The sequence below is a fragment of the Carlito syrichta genome, unplaced genomic scaffold (genome assembly GCF_000164805.1).
Source record: "Carlito syrichta isolate Samal-C Ts95f unplaced genomic scaffold, Tarsius_syrichta-2.0.1 Scaffold301784, whole genome shotgun sequence".
NCBI lineage: Eukaryota > Metazoa > Chordata > Mammalia > Primates > Tarsiidae > Carlito > Carlito syrichta.
The window spans coordinates 392,580-407,473 of NW_007245880.1; the positions used below are offsets into that span (position 1 = coordinate 392,580).

A 14,894-nucleotide genomic window follows, 5' to 3' on the forward strand; every position below is an offset into this window, starting at 1 on the left:
GTTATTTCCTTCCTTTTCTTAATTTTGGGTTTTGTTTGTTCTTACTTTTCTAGTTCCCTGAGGTGAATTGGTAAGTTATTTATCTTATTTTTTGAGAAAGGTGTTTATTGCCATAAAATTCCCTTTTATTACTGCTTTTTTGCTGTCTCATATATTTTGATATGTTGTATTTTTATCTTTTAAAGAAATGTTTAGGCCGGGTGCAGTGGTTCATGCCTGTAATCCCAGCACTCTGGGAGGCAGCGATGAGAGGATTGTCTGAGCCCAGGGGTTTTGAGACCAGCCTGGGCAACTTGACAAGACCTCGTCTCTACAATAAATCAAAAAATTAGCCGGTTGTGGTGACATGCGCCTGTGGTTCCAGCTACTTGGAAGCCTGAGGTGGAAGAATTGCCTGAGCTTAGGAGGTCGAGGCTGTGGTGGCTGTGAGTGTGCCACTGCACTCTAGCCTGGATGACAGAGTGAGACTCCAACTCAAAAAAAAAAAAAAAAAAAAGAAATGTTTAAACATCTTTCTTAATTTCCATTGGTTAAGAGCAAGTTGTTTAATTTCTATAAGCTTGTAAAGTTTCTGAGGTTTCTCTTGTTATTGTTTTCAAGTTTTATTTCATTGTGATCAGAAAAAAACATTTAATATGATTTCTGCTTTTTGAATTTGTTCATACTTGTTTTGTGGTCCTAGATATGGTCTGTTCTGGAGACTATTTCATGTGCTGATGAAAAAAATATGTATTCTGCAGCTGGTGGGTGAAATATTCTGTAAATGTCAGTTAGGCATATTGGATCTAGTGGGTGGTTTGTTTATTTTATTTATTTATTCTTTTGAGTTGAAGTCTCACTCTTGCTCAGGCTGGAGTACAGTGGCTCGATCACAGCTCACTGCAGCCTCGACCTCCTGGGCTAAGGCAATCTTTCTGGCTCAGCTCCCAAGTAACAGGGACTACAAGGGCACAACCACCATGCCAGCTAATTTTTTTTCCTTCTTCTTCTTTATTTCAGTAGCTTTACAGAAGACAAATAGTTTTTGGCTACATGGTTGCATTATATAGTGGTGAAGAAGTCTGGGCTTTAAGTGTACCCACCACCCACTCCTGTGCACATTGTGCCCAAGAGGTGATTTTTTTGTTCCTCCACATCCTCTCCCCTTCTCCCTTTTGAGTCTCCAGTGTCCATTATATTATTCTCTATCTGGCTAATTCTTAAAAAAATGTTTCGGAGAGACAAGGTCTTGCTATATTGCCCAGGCTTGTCTCGAGCTCCTGGGCTCAAGCATCCTTCCCGCCTCAGCCTCCCAAAATGCTGAGATTACAGGCTTGCATTTGGTGGGTAGTGGGTAGTTTAAATCCAATCTTTCTTTGTTGACTTTCTGTTTGAATGACCTATTAGTGAGAGTGGGGTTTTAAAGTCCCCTACTATTATTATATTGCAATCTAGCTCTCTCTGTAGATCTGTTAATGGTTGCTTTATATACTTGGGACCTCTGGTGTTGAGAGCAGAAATATTTATAGTTGTTATATCTACTTGGTAAATTGACTCCTTATCATTATATAGTCACCTTCTTTGTCTCTTTTTGCAGTTTTTGATTTGTATTCTGTTGTATCTGATAAAAATCAGACAACCTCCTATTGTTTTTTGGCTTCCAGTGTAAGTAATATTTTTTCACCATTTCAGTTTTAATCTGTGTGTGTCTTTATAGGTGAAATAGATTTACTGTAGGCAGCATATAATTGGGTCTTTTTTCCTCATTCATTCAAGCAGTCTGTACCTTTAAAATTTTTTAAAAATTATTTTATTTATTTCCTAATTTTAAAGATGTGGGGTCCGAGTCAGGATTGGACGCTTTTTTAAATTTTTATTTTAAAGATGGGGTCCAAATCAGAATTGGACCCTTGTATTTTTGTTTGTTTGTTGTTGTTGTTGTTTTTGTTTGTTTGTTTTTTGAGTTGAGGTCTCACTCTGTTGCCCAGGCTGGAGTGCAGTGGCATGGTCACGGCTACTGCATCCTTGACCAGCCAGCCAGTTACAGGAGATCCTTCCACCTTAGTATTCCAAGTAGCTGGGACTACATGCACACGCCCCTACAACTAGCTAATTTTTAAAAATTTTATTATAGAGATAAGGTCTCACCGTATTGCCTAGGCTGGTCTCAAACTCCTGGACTCAGGCAGTCCTCTTGCCTTGGTCTCCCAAAGTCTTGGGATAACAGGCATGAGCCACCAAGCCTGGCCAGTCTGTGCCTTTTAATTAGATAATTGAGTCTATGTACATTCAGTGTTGTTATTAGTAAGTGAGACCTTACTGTTGTTATGTTGTTGCTTGATTTCTGGGTGTTTGGTAATACCTCTCTTTCTTTTTTCCTGTCTCCCTTTGTGGTTACGTGATTTTCTTGGTAGTATGTTTTAATTTATTGCTTTTTATTTTTAGTGAATCTCTTATAGGTTTTTACATCATGATTACCATGAGGCTTACAAAAATATAGATGTAACAAGTAACTAACTTTTTTCTTCATCAAAAGAAAGCTGGAGTAAGATATAATAAGTTATTGTACAGAGATAGCACCTTATCTTAGATCACAAAGGATAGAATAGAAACAAAGGCATGAATAAAATTCTGTACTTTAATATTTTGACTTTATGTTGTTTCAAGTTACATATTTTTATATCACCTTTCTCTTAACTGGTTGCTGTAGCTATAATTATTTCTGATAGATTTGTCTTTTGGGCTTCCCATTAGAGTTGTGAGTAGATTGAATATCACAATTACATTATTAGAGTATTCTGGGTTTGTCTTTGTACTTAATTTTATCAGTAGATTTTATACCTTTATATGATTTTGTTTTGTTTTGCATGTTAGTTGTTTTCTTTCAGATTGATGAACTTTTAGCATTTCTAGTAAGAAGGTTCTAGTGGTTAATCCTCAGCTTTTGTCTGTCTAGGAAATACTTTATCTCTTACTTTTGAAGGAAATTTTTGTTGCTGGATACAGTATTCTTGAATAACAATTTTTTTCTCTGAACATTTGGAAAATGTCATTCTGTTCCTTCCTAATCTATATGGTTTCTGTTGAAAAGTTTGAGGCCAGATGAATTGAAGCACCTTTATATGTTATTTGCTTCTCTTCTCTTGGTGCTTTTAGGATCTTCTGGTTTTTTCTGACCTTTGAGAGCTTGATGCCTTGGGGTATACCATCTTATTTGGTTCAAATATATTTGGTGTTCTCTAACCTTCCTATACCTGGATGTTTATATCTTTCTCAAGTTTTGTAAAGCTTTGTTATTATTTCTTTAAATAAGCTTTCTGTTTCTTGCTCTTGCTTAACTCTTTCTTTCTTTTTTTTGAGTTCGAGTCTCACTCGGTCGCCCAGGCTGGAGTACAGTGGCACACTCACAGCCACTCCAGCGTCAACCTGCTGGGCTCCGGTGATCCTTCTGCCTCAGCCTTCACAGTAGCTGGAACTACAGGCATGCACTACACATCCAGCTAGTTTTTGATTTATTGTAGAGATGAGGTCTCGCCAAGTTGCCCGGGCTGGTCTCGAACCTGTGGGCTCAAGCAATCCACTTGCCTCAGCCTCCCAAAATGCTGGAATTATAGGCTCAGTCACAACCCGGCCAACTCTTTCTTGAACACTAATAATTCTTAGTTGTGTGAGTGTATTTTTTTGGGGGGGAGAGTCAGAGTCTCACTCTGTCAGGTTAGAGTGCAGTGGCATACTCACATCTACCACAGCCTTCACCTGCTGGGTTCAGGCAATCCTTCTGCCTCAGCCTCCTGAGGAGCTGGGATCACAGGCTTGCACCACCACACTGGGATAATTTTTTACCTCCCAAAGTGTTGGGATTATAGGCGTGAGCCATCACACCCAGCAGATTTGGTCTTTTGAGGTAATTTTCTATATTTTGTAGTCAGTCTTCCATTGCTTTTCTTTCTTTTTTCTTCACTGGTTAAATATTTTTACATAGCTTATCTTCAGGTCACTGACTTTTCCCTGATTGATATATTCTGCTGTTGAGAGCCTCTAATTTTTTTTTTTCAGTTTAGCAAATGCATTTCTCAGTTTCAAGATTTGTTTTTTTTTATTATTTCAATCTTTTCATTAAATTTCTTTGATAACTTTCCGAATTGCTTCTCTTTGTTATGTTGTAGATCACTGAGCTTCCTTAAAACTGCTATTTTGAGTTATTTGTAAGAGAGCTCATGTATTGCCATCTCATTAGAGTCTGTTATAGTTCCTTGTTTTGTCCATTTGGAGAGATCATGGTTCCCTGTGTGCTGTTGTTTCTTGTGGATGTATGTCTGTGTCTTTGCATTGACTGATTAGTTATTCCAGTCTTCTCTGTCAGGTTTGTTTTCTTTTTTATTGAATGTTTTTTAGTTATTTTACCGCTAGGTCACTACCTCCTTTTCAACTATAGGTGGCACCTTAAGCCCAGTTTTGCATTGGCTTTAGTAAATGATTGGCATGCTACTCTTCCAGAATGGGAGAAATTCTCCAAGGGATATCCTGGTAGTGTGGGAAGGCTGTCTAAGGATTTGTGCCCAGGAGACCTGTGGAATAAACAGCCTACAATGTGGTGCTGTTGAACAGACACTCTGATTTGGCGTCTCCTTTGGCTGTGCTACAGAGCAGAGTTTATATCTCTAGGGATGGTAGCCCCACCACCCTTCTTTGTCTCTGTCTGCCCTGATGGATGCTTCTTCCTTTCAGAGATTCACAGCGTTTCCTGTGGGTTAAGGCAGGGTCAGGCTTCCTGCCAGGGAGCCCATGATGGTCAGTAGAAATTGAGTTGAAGGCTTTCTCCATGCCTGTGCCAGGTTGAATGGGGGGAGGGGCATCATGGATGTGGAAGTCTAGTTCCTGGCTGTCTACTTGGATTTTTTTCACTTCTATGTGACCCTATAACTATCTCATCTTCATATTTGAGTTCTGGCATATTGCTGTGATATTTGTTTTCGGTTTTCTATGCTGTGGAGTGAAGCCAGCTTTTTGGCCACTATTTTGGCACCAGAAGTTTCTTCAGCTTTCTTTCAAATATTCCCTACCTGTATCTCCAACACATGAAATATATACTTATGAGGGGGGACTCAAGAAGAACAGGACTTATTTTTTGGAGGGCCCGCCCCTTGTAATACAGGCTTCCTCCGCTAGGTAACTGTTCTAGGAACCCATCTGCATCCGTGTAGCATCAGTTGTACCAGCTAGTGTTTTGAGAGGTTGCATTAGACTTCAGTGAATTTTTTTTTCCCCTGTAGATTGTTTTAACAGGTTTGCCCATTTAATGGTGGGTGATTTTTGAGCGCACTTGTCCACACCACACCGAGTGTTCGGCAGTTTTTGACCAAGAATGGCATGAGCCCAGTATCCCACCCTCCCTATTCACTCCATCTTGCCCAGAGCGACTTCCCCCTACCTCATGAAAAAAGTTCTCAAAGGGAACCATTTTGTGGATGTGGAAGAGGTGAAACTAAAAGCAGCAGGAGCCCTAAACAGCATCAAAATTGACAAGTCAAAAACTGTTTTTATCAGTGGAAAAAACATCTTGATACAGGTGTTTTGCATCAAATGGAGAGTACTTTGAAGGTGATGGAAGTTTAAACATGTAAGAATAAATACATAATTTTTTATAAATATATTCTGGGCTTTTTGGGTCCCCCCCCACTATATCTCTCAACATAGTTACTTGTAATTTGGGTTAGATGAGTATTCAGTGTTTAGACTATCATAAACTTATGAAAACTGTCATTGAGCCACGTTAACAGGATTACTCTTCTGTTCCTGCACACTTTTTGTTTCCTCTAGATTAATTGTACTGTTTTTTCATGTGCTTAGTTTTCTGATTTTATCATAAATTTATGCCCAAACACTCCCCTAGCATATCTGTCATTATTCTCTGCATATTAGGTATTTAATCTGTTTTATCTTAAAAATTTCCTAGAAGAACTAATCACTAAATCTACATAGCTGCTAACCTCTGCCCTCATTGTAGAGGTTTCTTTTTTACTGGATTCTTATTTTCTAGAAAGCCCTGTCTTGGTTTCTTATTTATATATTTATTTATTTTGTAGAGATAAGTGTCTCACTTTGTTGCCCAGGCTAGTCTTAAACTCCTGGGCTGAAGCGTTCTGTCAACTTGAACTTTCAAAGAACTGGGATAACAGGTATGAGCCACTGCAGTCATCCCTGCCTTGTTTCAATGGAACTTTCCCAATAGCTTCCTGAGAAAGTACATAGAAGGAAACATATTTAGACTTTGCAAGTTATTTGTCAAGAAATAGAATTGTAGGTAGAAAATAATTTTCCATCAAAGTGTTGATGGCTGTGCCCCATTGTCTTTGGGTTTCTAGTATTATTGTTAAGATGGGTGATACCATGTCATTCTAATTATATATCCTTTTGTGTAACTTGCCCTTGAATCCTCAGAACCTTAAAAATCAATACTGTATTCTGAAATTTCATGAGCCTTTGCCTTGGGAGGAATCTTTTTTCATCCTTTAAGCTGAGTACTACCTTCTTGGCACTTTCTATTTGGAAGCTATGTCACTCAGTTCTGGAAAGTTTTCTAAATTATTTTGCTAATGATATTGATGACTTTCTTCTTTGTTTTTTATTTTTAAATCTCACTTCTTCTTTTTAGAACTGTCTTAATTGAGTGTTGAACCTCTGGAATGATTTTCTGATTTTTTAAAATCTTAACTCCTACAATTTATCTCTGTGCATTTTACTTTGCTTTCTGGAAGACATCATCAAGTGTATCTTCAAACTTATATTAAAGTGTTCTTTTTTGCCATCTTTTTTTTTTTTGAGTTGGCGTCTCACTGTCACCCAGACTGGAGTGCAGTGGCCACTCCCGGCCACCGCAGCCTCGACCTGCTGGGCTCTGGTGATCCTTCCGCCTCAGCCTTCCAAGTAGTTGGAACTACAGGCGCACGCTACTACGCCCGGCTAATTTTTTTGATTTATTGTAGAGATGAGGTCTCGCCTGAACCCGCGGGCTCAGGCAGTCCACTCACCTCAGCCTCCCAAAGGTGCGGGATTACAGGCTGAGTCACCAAGCCCGGCTCATCTTTTTTGAATTCTAAGAGCTCTTTTTGTTCTTTGAATTTTTTTTATTAGAATTCTGTTGCATGAATGTGTTTTCTTTTTGTTTCTTATTGTGCCTTGTGTTGTTTTCCTGTTCTTAAATAGCCTCTATATTCTCAGCTTGTATTTTTCCAGGTTATTTTGGATAGTATTCTTTATATTGGTGGCTTTCTTCATATGCCTGTTAATATTTTGTTTGGGGCTTATGTATGAGAGTGGGAAACTAAAAAGGCTGGTTGGAAATTGTGTATTTTGTGCGTCTTATTGACTCAATCCTACAGTAGAGTGAACCTGCTGTACTGTTTCCTTAGAGAATTCCTAGTGGTCATTATCCACAAAATGATGCTTCTGATCTACTGCCTGAACAGATAAGGCCTGTTGGCCAGTGGTCTGAGTGTTAAATGGCAAAAAAAAAAAAAAAAAAAGTATTTATATAAATGTTTTATATGTAAACTTTAACTTAAAAACTTTAACTGAAAAACTTCCCCAGACAGGGAAAAAAAAATTCTCTAGTTTTTTGCTTCTGTTAGGAGAGGAATAGTATCTGGCTGGGTGGAGGAAAGGAGTAACTGGCCCCTACTCCTCTATTTTCAGAATACCTAAGTGGCCAATTTCTGGGCCATTTAGAATTTCTGCAGTGTAATTCAAGTGACCACTCAGCTTTTCCCATTGCTGGCGTGGAAAAATTTTACTTTCTTAGTTTCCACTTAGCTATTAGCTTTCTGCCTTCTAGGTTTTATTCCTGTTGATTCCTCTTCTGTTATCTTTGTTCTTGGGAGTTTATACCCCTTTTCCCTTTTATTTTCATTTTAGTCAGGTTTTGAACACAACTCCAAGTTATTGGATACATTCAGCATGCCATCTTTGCCTGGAAATTGCCACTTATTGGCACTTACTGCTAAAGTTACCTCTATTTTGTCATTTTATTTGTGACCTTGATATTTCTTGTTCTTTATCTCTCTTTTCTTAACATCACGTTTGGAAACCCTTCTGCAGACATATGATCTGTTTGAAAGGGTACGAATGTACACTGTCATCCTTAGGGGTCTTATAAAATTTAGTCTCTTTAGCTTTTACAGAATGTGTAACAATTGGTTACTTATGATTTTAAAAGGAAAGTTTATTCCATCAGAACAGTAGAACAACTAATCAGAGTGAACTAGACTCCTTGCATGTTACTAAAGTCTGTTGCCTCTTTAGCTAGGGGGAATTGCGATTTGTTTTTAAACTTTGCTTTGTTTATTAAACACACCTTATTTATTGTTTGTTTTAAATCTTAGGAAAAAGGACACTGTGGGTCTGCATAACTATACTTTAACTTTTTAAAACATTACTGAATGCCAAGAATCTGATATTACCTTTCCAATTTAGCTTATGCTATTAGTATCTTGCAAAATAATCCACAAGGAAATCTAAAACAATTGGAAAAGACAATGGAAACATGTTATACAGTTTTAGATTAGTCGACCATGATTTGAAAAATTGAGTCAGATTGGGTGATGAGCTAACACTAAATACAAATGGAGAGATGAGATATCCAAGTTTCCATTTCCTTGTCATATATGTCATGTGGCCTTAATTATTTTCCTCAAGAGATTTCTTTTTCCACTGGCTTGTTTATTTGATACAACGGATACTAAGACTCATAAGAACTGAAAATGTAGGTGAAAAATTGGGGTAATGAAATGGCTTTGCTTACCTATAATATATTTTACCGAAATATGCTAGCTATATCTTAATGCAGTTTACATAAGCCATTGTGTTGCATGACTTCAGGAAACCTCAAATTATGGAATGTCTTGTGAATGGTGCTCCCTGGAGTTGGTAATGTAGAGCTGTACTATCTGTGCTGATTTTGCCCTCAGGAATATTTGTCATGTTCGTTTCAGCAGGACAAATATTTTCTTTATTTCAGTAGCTTTAAGAGTACAGAAGGTTTTGGGTTATATGGGTGCATTGTATAGTAGTGAAAAAGTCTGGCCTTTCAGTATATCCATCACACCCACTAATGCACATTATACCCAATAAGTGATTTTTCATCTCCCCCCCTCTTCTCACCTTATCCCTTCTGAGTTTCCAATGTCTGTTATACCATTATATATGCCTTTGAAGAATCTGAGCTTAGCTCCCGTTTATAAGTGAGAACATTTGGTACTTGGTTTCCATTCCTTCATTACTTCACTTAGGATAATGGTCTCCAGTTCCATCGAAGTTGCTTCAAAAAATATTATTTCATTCTCTTTTGTGGCTGAATAGTATTCCACAGTATATATACCATGTTTATTATCCACCAGTCAGTTGATGGGCATTTAGGTTGATTACACATATTTGCAGTTGTGAATTGTGCTGAATAGAAGTGGTAAAAGTGGGCATAAGACCCAAAAGCAAAGGAAATAAAAGCAAAAATAAATAAGTGGGACATAAACTAAAAAGCATGCAAATGCAGGTGTCTTTTTTGTATAATGACCTCTTTTCCTTTGGGTAGATACCAAATAATGGGACTGCTGGATCGAATGTTTCATCTACTTTTAGTTCTTTGAGAAATTGCCATACCAGTTTCCATAGAAGTAGTACTAATTTACATTCCTATCAACAGTATATATGTGTTCTCTTTTCATTGATTAATACCAGCATCCATTGTTTTTTGATTTTTTAATAATGGCTATTCTGACTGGTATAAGGTGGTATCTCATGGTTTTAATTTGCATTTCCCTGAGAACTGCTGATGTTGAGCATTTTTTCTTGTTTGTTTGCCAGTTGTATATCTTTTTTAAAAGATGTTTGTTCAGGTTGTTTGCCCACTTTTTTTCTTCTCTCAGATGTATAGTTTGCGAATATTTCTCTCATTCTGTGGGTTGCCTGTTTACTCTGTTGATTATTTCTTTTGCTTTACAGAAGCTTTTTTGTTTATGTCCCACTTATTTTTGCTTTTATTTCTTTTGCTTTTGGGTCTTATGCCCACTATTACCACTTCTATTCAGCATAATACTAGGAGTTCTAGCCAGAACAGTCAGGCAAGGAAAAGAAATAAAGGGTATCCAAATTGGAAAAGAAATCAAGCTGTGTCTGTTTGCCGGTGATGTGATCCTATAAACTAGAAGATCCTAAAAACTCTTCCAAAAGGCTCTTGCCTTAATAAATGAATTCAGTAAAGTCTCAGGATACAAAGTCAACACACATATATCAGTAGCATGACTATACACCTATAGCGATCAAGCTGAGAATCAAATCAAGAACTCAATACCATTTGCAATAGCTGCCAAAAAATATAAAATGCCTAGTAATTTATTTAACCAAGGAGGTAAAAGATCTCTACAAGGAGAATTACAAAACACTGATGAAAGAAATTGCAGAGGACACAAACAAATGGAGAAGCATCCCAGGTTCATGGATTGGAAGACTCAACATTATTAATATGACCATATTACCCAAAGTAATCTATAGATTCAGTGTAATCCCCATCAAACTACCGATGCTATTTTCCACAGAATTAGAAAAAAAAATCCTAAAATTCATATGGAACCACAAAACAGAATAGCGAAAACAATCCTAAACAAAAAGAAACAAAAGCATCATTTTATTTGACTTCAAACTATACTATAAGGCTGTAGTGTTCTAAACCAGCATGGTACTGGTACAAGGGCAGACAAATGGATCAATGAAACAGAATAGAGATCCACAAATAAACCCCAATACCTACAACCAACTAATCTTCAACAAAGCAGACAAAAACATACACTGGGGAAAGGACACCCTGTTGAGTAAAGGATACTGGGAAAATTGGATAGCCATGTGCAGAAAATGAAACTATATCCCTATCTCTCACCATATAGAAAATGTAACTCAAGATGAATTAAAGACCTAAATACCAGACCCGAAACCATAAAATTCCTACAAGAAAACCTAGGAAAAACTTTTCTGGACATTGGCCTAGGTAAGCAATGAGAAATTTATTGCTATTTCATTGCTGGTCTATTCTAGTCAACTTCCTCATTACCCTCAATTTGTTGATCTTTTTGTGCTTGCTCCCCCTTCCACTTTCTCTCTTTCCATAGTTAAGTCACATTTGTTAGAAAAAGCTACTCTGCCTCATAGATTTTATGCACCTTGACTGTAGATCATATAAGAATTCCTTTTAGGGCAACCCCTTCTAGTCCCCTCCCACTGTGGGAGCTTTTCTGTTCTCTCAACAAATCCTGCTTTCTAAAAAAAATAATAATAATAACAATAATAAAGTCCCTTTTAGAGCCAGAAGTCTAATAATAATAATAATAATAACAATAATAATAAAGAATCCCTTTTAGAGCCAGAAGTGAGTTAAGCTATCACTTATTCCAAAATGTTGCCCTCGGGAGAGGGACGCCTAAATCATTTACAAAAGGTCATTTACCTATGTTTAATAATCTGAAGAAATAGATGTTCAGCCTCTTTGGTGGCTTGTTTTAGTATTTATCAGTGATTCTTACTGGTGTCTCTGGTAGAATGCAGAAGTGAGGGAGGAGAGATGAGTAAGGCATGAGTGCTATTTTTTCAGAAATAAATAGGATGGAGGTGGTTAAAGGAAGCCGATGGGCTACAAAGAAAATTCACTGGATTTGAGCTAAAAGTTTATGTGAAGTAGAAGCAAGTAAGGAATGCAACGAAGATGAGGCAGGACTGTGAGCTTGTGTAGAATAGAGGTAGAGGATGGTCTTATATTTACTGTCTTTATCATCTCTTTAATACTAATAATTATTTTCTCCAGTGTTCTAAAGGAAAAAATTTTAAGTGTTAGAAAATGATTTTTTTTCTTTCCACTTGATAAATCTTAGAGTTAGAAGCAATATATGCTCAGCTCAAGGAAGAGTCTGTACAAGAGAGGATTAATGAAATTGAAAGTATTGTTAGGTCTAAAGTTGTGAGATTCACTCATTGGCCCATACCATCTGTGTGAGTTTTCTTGTATTTGTGTGTGTTTTGAGCAGGGAAAGATTGAGAGAGCGGGTAAATGATGGCCATCATTACACTGAATAAATCCCCAAACAGAAGCATTAGGTAGCATTATTGGTTGTCTTTAAAAAGTCAGATTGACAGAATAGCTAGCCAGTAGAATTTATCCATTAGTCAATTTACCCTATTCAAAAAGTTGATTTATAAAGAAGTTATTGCCATTTTCTCCTGTTGGAGTTTGTTTTTTTTTTCAATTTGAAATTTATTTCAAAATGATGGTTGAATTTCAATTTGGTGATTACTTAGGAACTAATAAAAAAAAGGAAATACATGGAATATAAGTTTCTTTTAGTTATTTCACAAAATCAAGTTCCCTTTTACCTAGCCTGCAACCTACATTACAGAAAAAATAAAGAGCTTTACCTCAAAAGAGAGAATAGATATTGAAAAAGATGTAGTGTTTTCATAATGCTGTTTCAAATACAAGTTTCTTAGGAATTTTGGGGTATTATTATTATATGCTATGAAATAAAACTATGCTGTAATTATTTTGATTTTGTTAAATAAAACATAAGTCTAGTTTTACCATCAAGTATTTTAGATTGTTATGCCAGAATTCAATGTATTTAAGTTAGATATTAGGGATTTACAGTTTACTTTGCCTCCTTGCTTAACCATTTTATAGATTGTTTTTTGCAAATGTAAAAACCTTTTACAATAGAAAATTTCAAGGAAAAAAACTAAGTAAGGAGAATTGTAATTGCTCAGCTTCAACAATTATCAACTAGTGACCAGTCTTTTTTTAATCTTACAAATTTATTTTTAGGTTAATATCACTTCCAAATGCTCTAACATTTCACACTAAAAAAGATTTTATAAATTTGATTGACTAGATGGAACCTTTTTTCTCAAAAGGAAAAAGTTACTTTGTATTACATAATAACTTCATTTAGGAAAGATTCTTTGACCATATCCCAAGATATATTATTTCTGAGATTGACCATGTGAAAGTATAATCATACTTTTTGTTCTTTTATCACTTATTAAAGGCAAAGATTGTTTCATGGACTTAACAAACTTAAATATAATTTTAAGGATAATGTAACACCAACCAAATCTATAAATATATAGCAACTTACCTCTGCTGTCGTCTTTTGTTTGAGTCTGGTGTGCTAAAGAAATTTATTCCGTTTCTTCTACACCATTAAAAAAAAGTGTCATATGATTGCATTTCACTTTGTTTTAACCTTTGTACCCAATGAATGGTGATTTAAAAAAAAAGTTAGACTTCCTTAGCAAAAGATTGACTAGAAGAATAATTTCTTAAAGTCATCTTTGACTTTTTTGGCATGACAAATGAGGCCGTTTCTATTACCTTTGCGTTTCTTAATTACTCTTAAAAAATGTATTCAAATATTAACAATTTTCCTACTGATTTAAAGTTTATAATATTGAGAATGCATAGTTGTGTTTTTTTTTTTTTCAGGTTCTATGTTCAGTTTGAATTTCTTTTTTTTTTTATTATGAAGTTGTGGGGTACAGTTAAGGGTTAGGTATACAATTGCGTTTCATTCTGGCACCCTGAGAATGCATAGTTTTGAAAGATCTATTGTTGCTAAAGTAATTTGTGTGGGTCCTGAAGGTATTTGTGCTTAGAGAGATTCAAATTGAAAAGATACCTCCAAGTTTTGTATTACATTGGGCTTCAACTTTGTTATTATTTTTATGACACCATCATTCATGGTTTTACTGCCAAGTTATAATAGGAGCAAAGTTCTCAAAGCATAAAGACCTGACACTTAAACATCATATGCCCTTTAGAAAATTAGATACCTTCCTTATGCTGTAATTTCTCCTCTGAGATGGAATACTGTACACACTCGTTCTTATCTAACTATAGTAGACATAGTAGGAAGAAATGTTGGTAGAGAATGATCAAGTTTAGACTGGGTTAGTTCCAAAAGATTAACTCTTTTGAGCCTTAGTATCCTGAATCTATGAAATAAAGAGATGGAAATAAATGGCACTTGCTGCTTGAAAATTCCACGAGCTTCTCTACCCATACAAGTCTTAGCAGAAGCAAGCACATGTGTTCTACTGTAGTAATTGAGGTTCAGAGTGAAGCTGTCACCCCCTGCCCAAGAGTGAGATTAAAATAAAAGGATTCCACGTTGTCTATTTTATTATGTTCATCTTTTATTTGGTATTATGAGATGTTGTTTGTAGGGAAATTTCTGAGTTTAGATGATTTGTTCTATAATAGAATATGATGGTATGGGTGTGTGGGGGCAATATGTGGATCTATAGGGCTTAGCTGGTAATTGTGAAAACTGTAGAAGCTGATATCTACACTTGAAAGAGAGTAAATAGTGATGAATTAGTCAGATTTTGAGACCCAAAATAGAAATTTATGATCTTGGGACTGGAAATGTATGTTCAGTCAAGCTTTTTATAACTAAATCTTGAAAAGTTGACATCTCATCTATTTTTTTTTCCAGAATTTGTCTTTACCCTATCAGTAATTGACCTTGCCTAGGAAATAAGTGGCACATTGCTGATATTTCTTGTGCTTGTATGATTAATATGATTTCTTCTAACTTACTATTACTGCTTCAATATGATTACATTTGTAATGTTTCAGTTATGTTTTCAGGGAAATTAGCTTATTTTACAGTGCTAAGATAGCAATAATTTGTGAAATAGCAATTTTAGCTAAAGCAGTAGGTAAAAAGGACTTTAAGCAAACATATTAATCTAAAGCTATGATTTTTTTAATATGTAGGGTATAATTCAAGGTTAGGTATACAAATATTCATTATGCAGGTACCCTTGCTAATGAGGTGTGCCTCCCTCTCACCTGGCAGTTTCCCACTACTGCCAATCCC

General features: G+C 36.0%; 1 protein-coding gene across 1 annotated transcript in view; it reads left to right on the plus strand.

Moving 5' to 3' along the window:
* Positions 1–14,894, plus strand: part of IFT74 (intraflagellar transport 74) — a 115,954-nt gene that overhangs the window by 38,164 nt on the left and 62,896 nt on the right. The gene's annotated exons all lie outside the window — the stretch shown is intronic.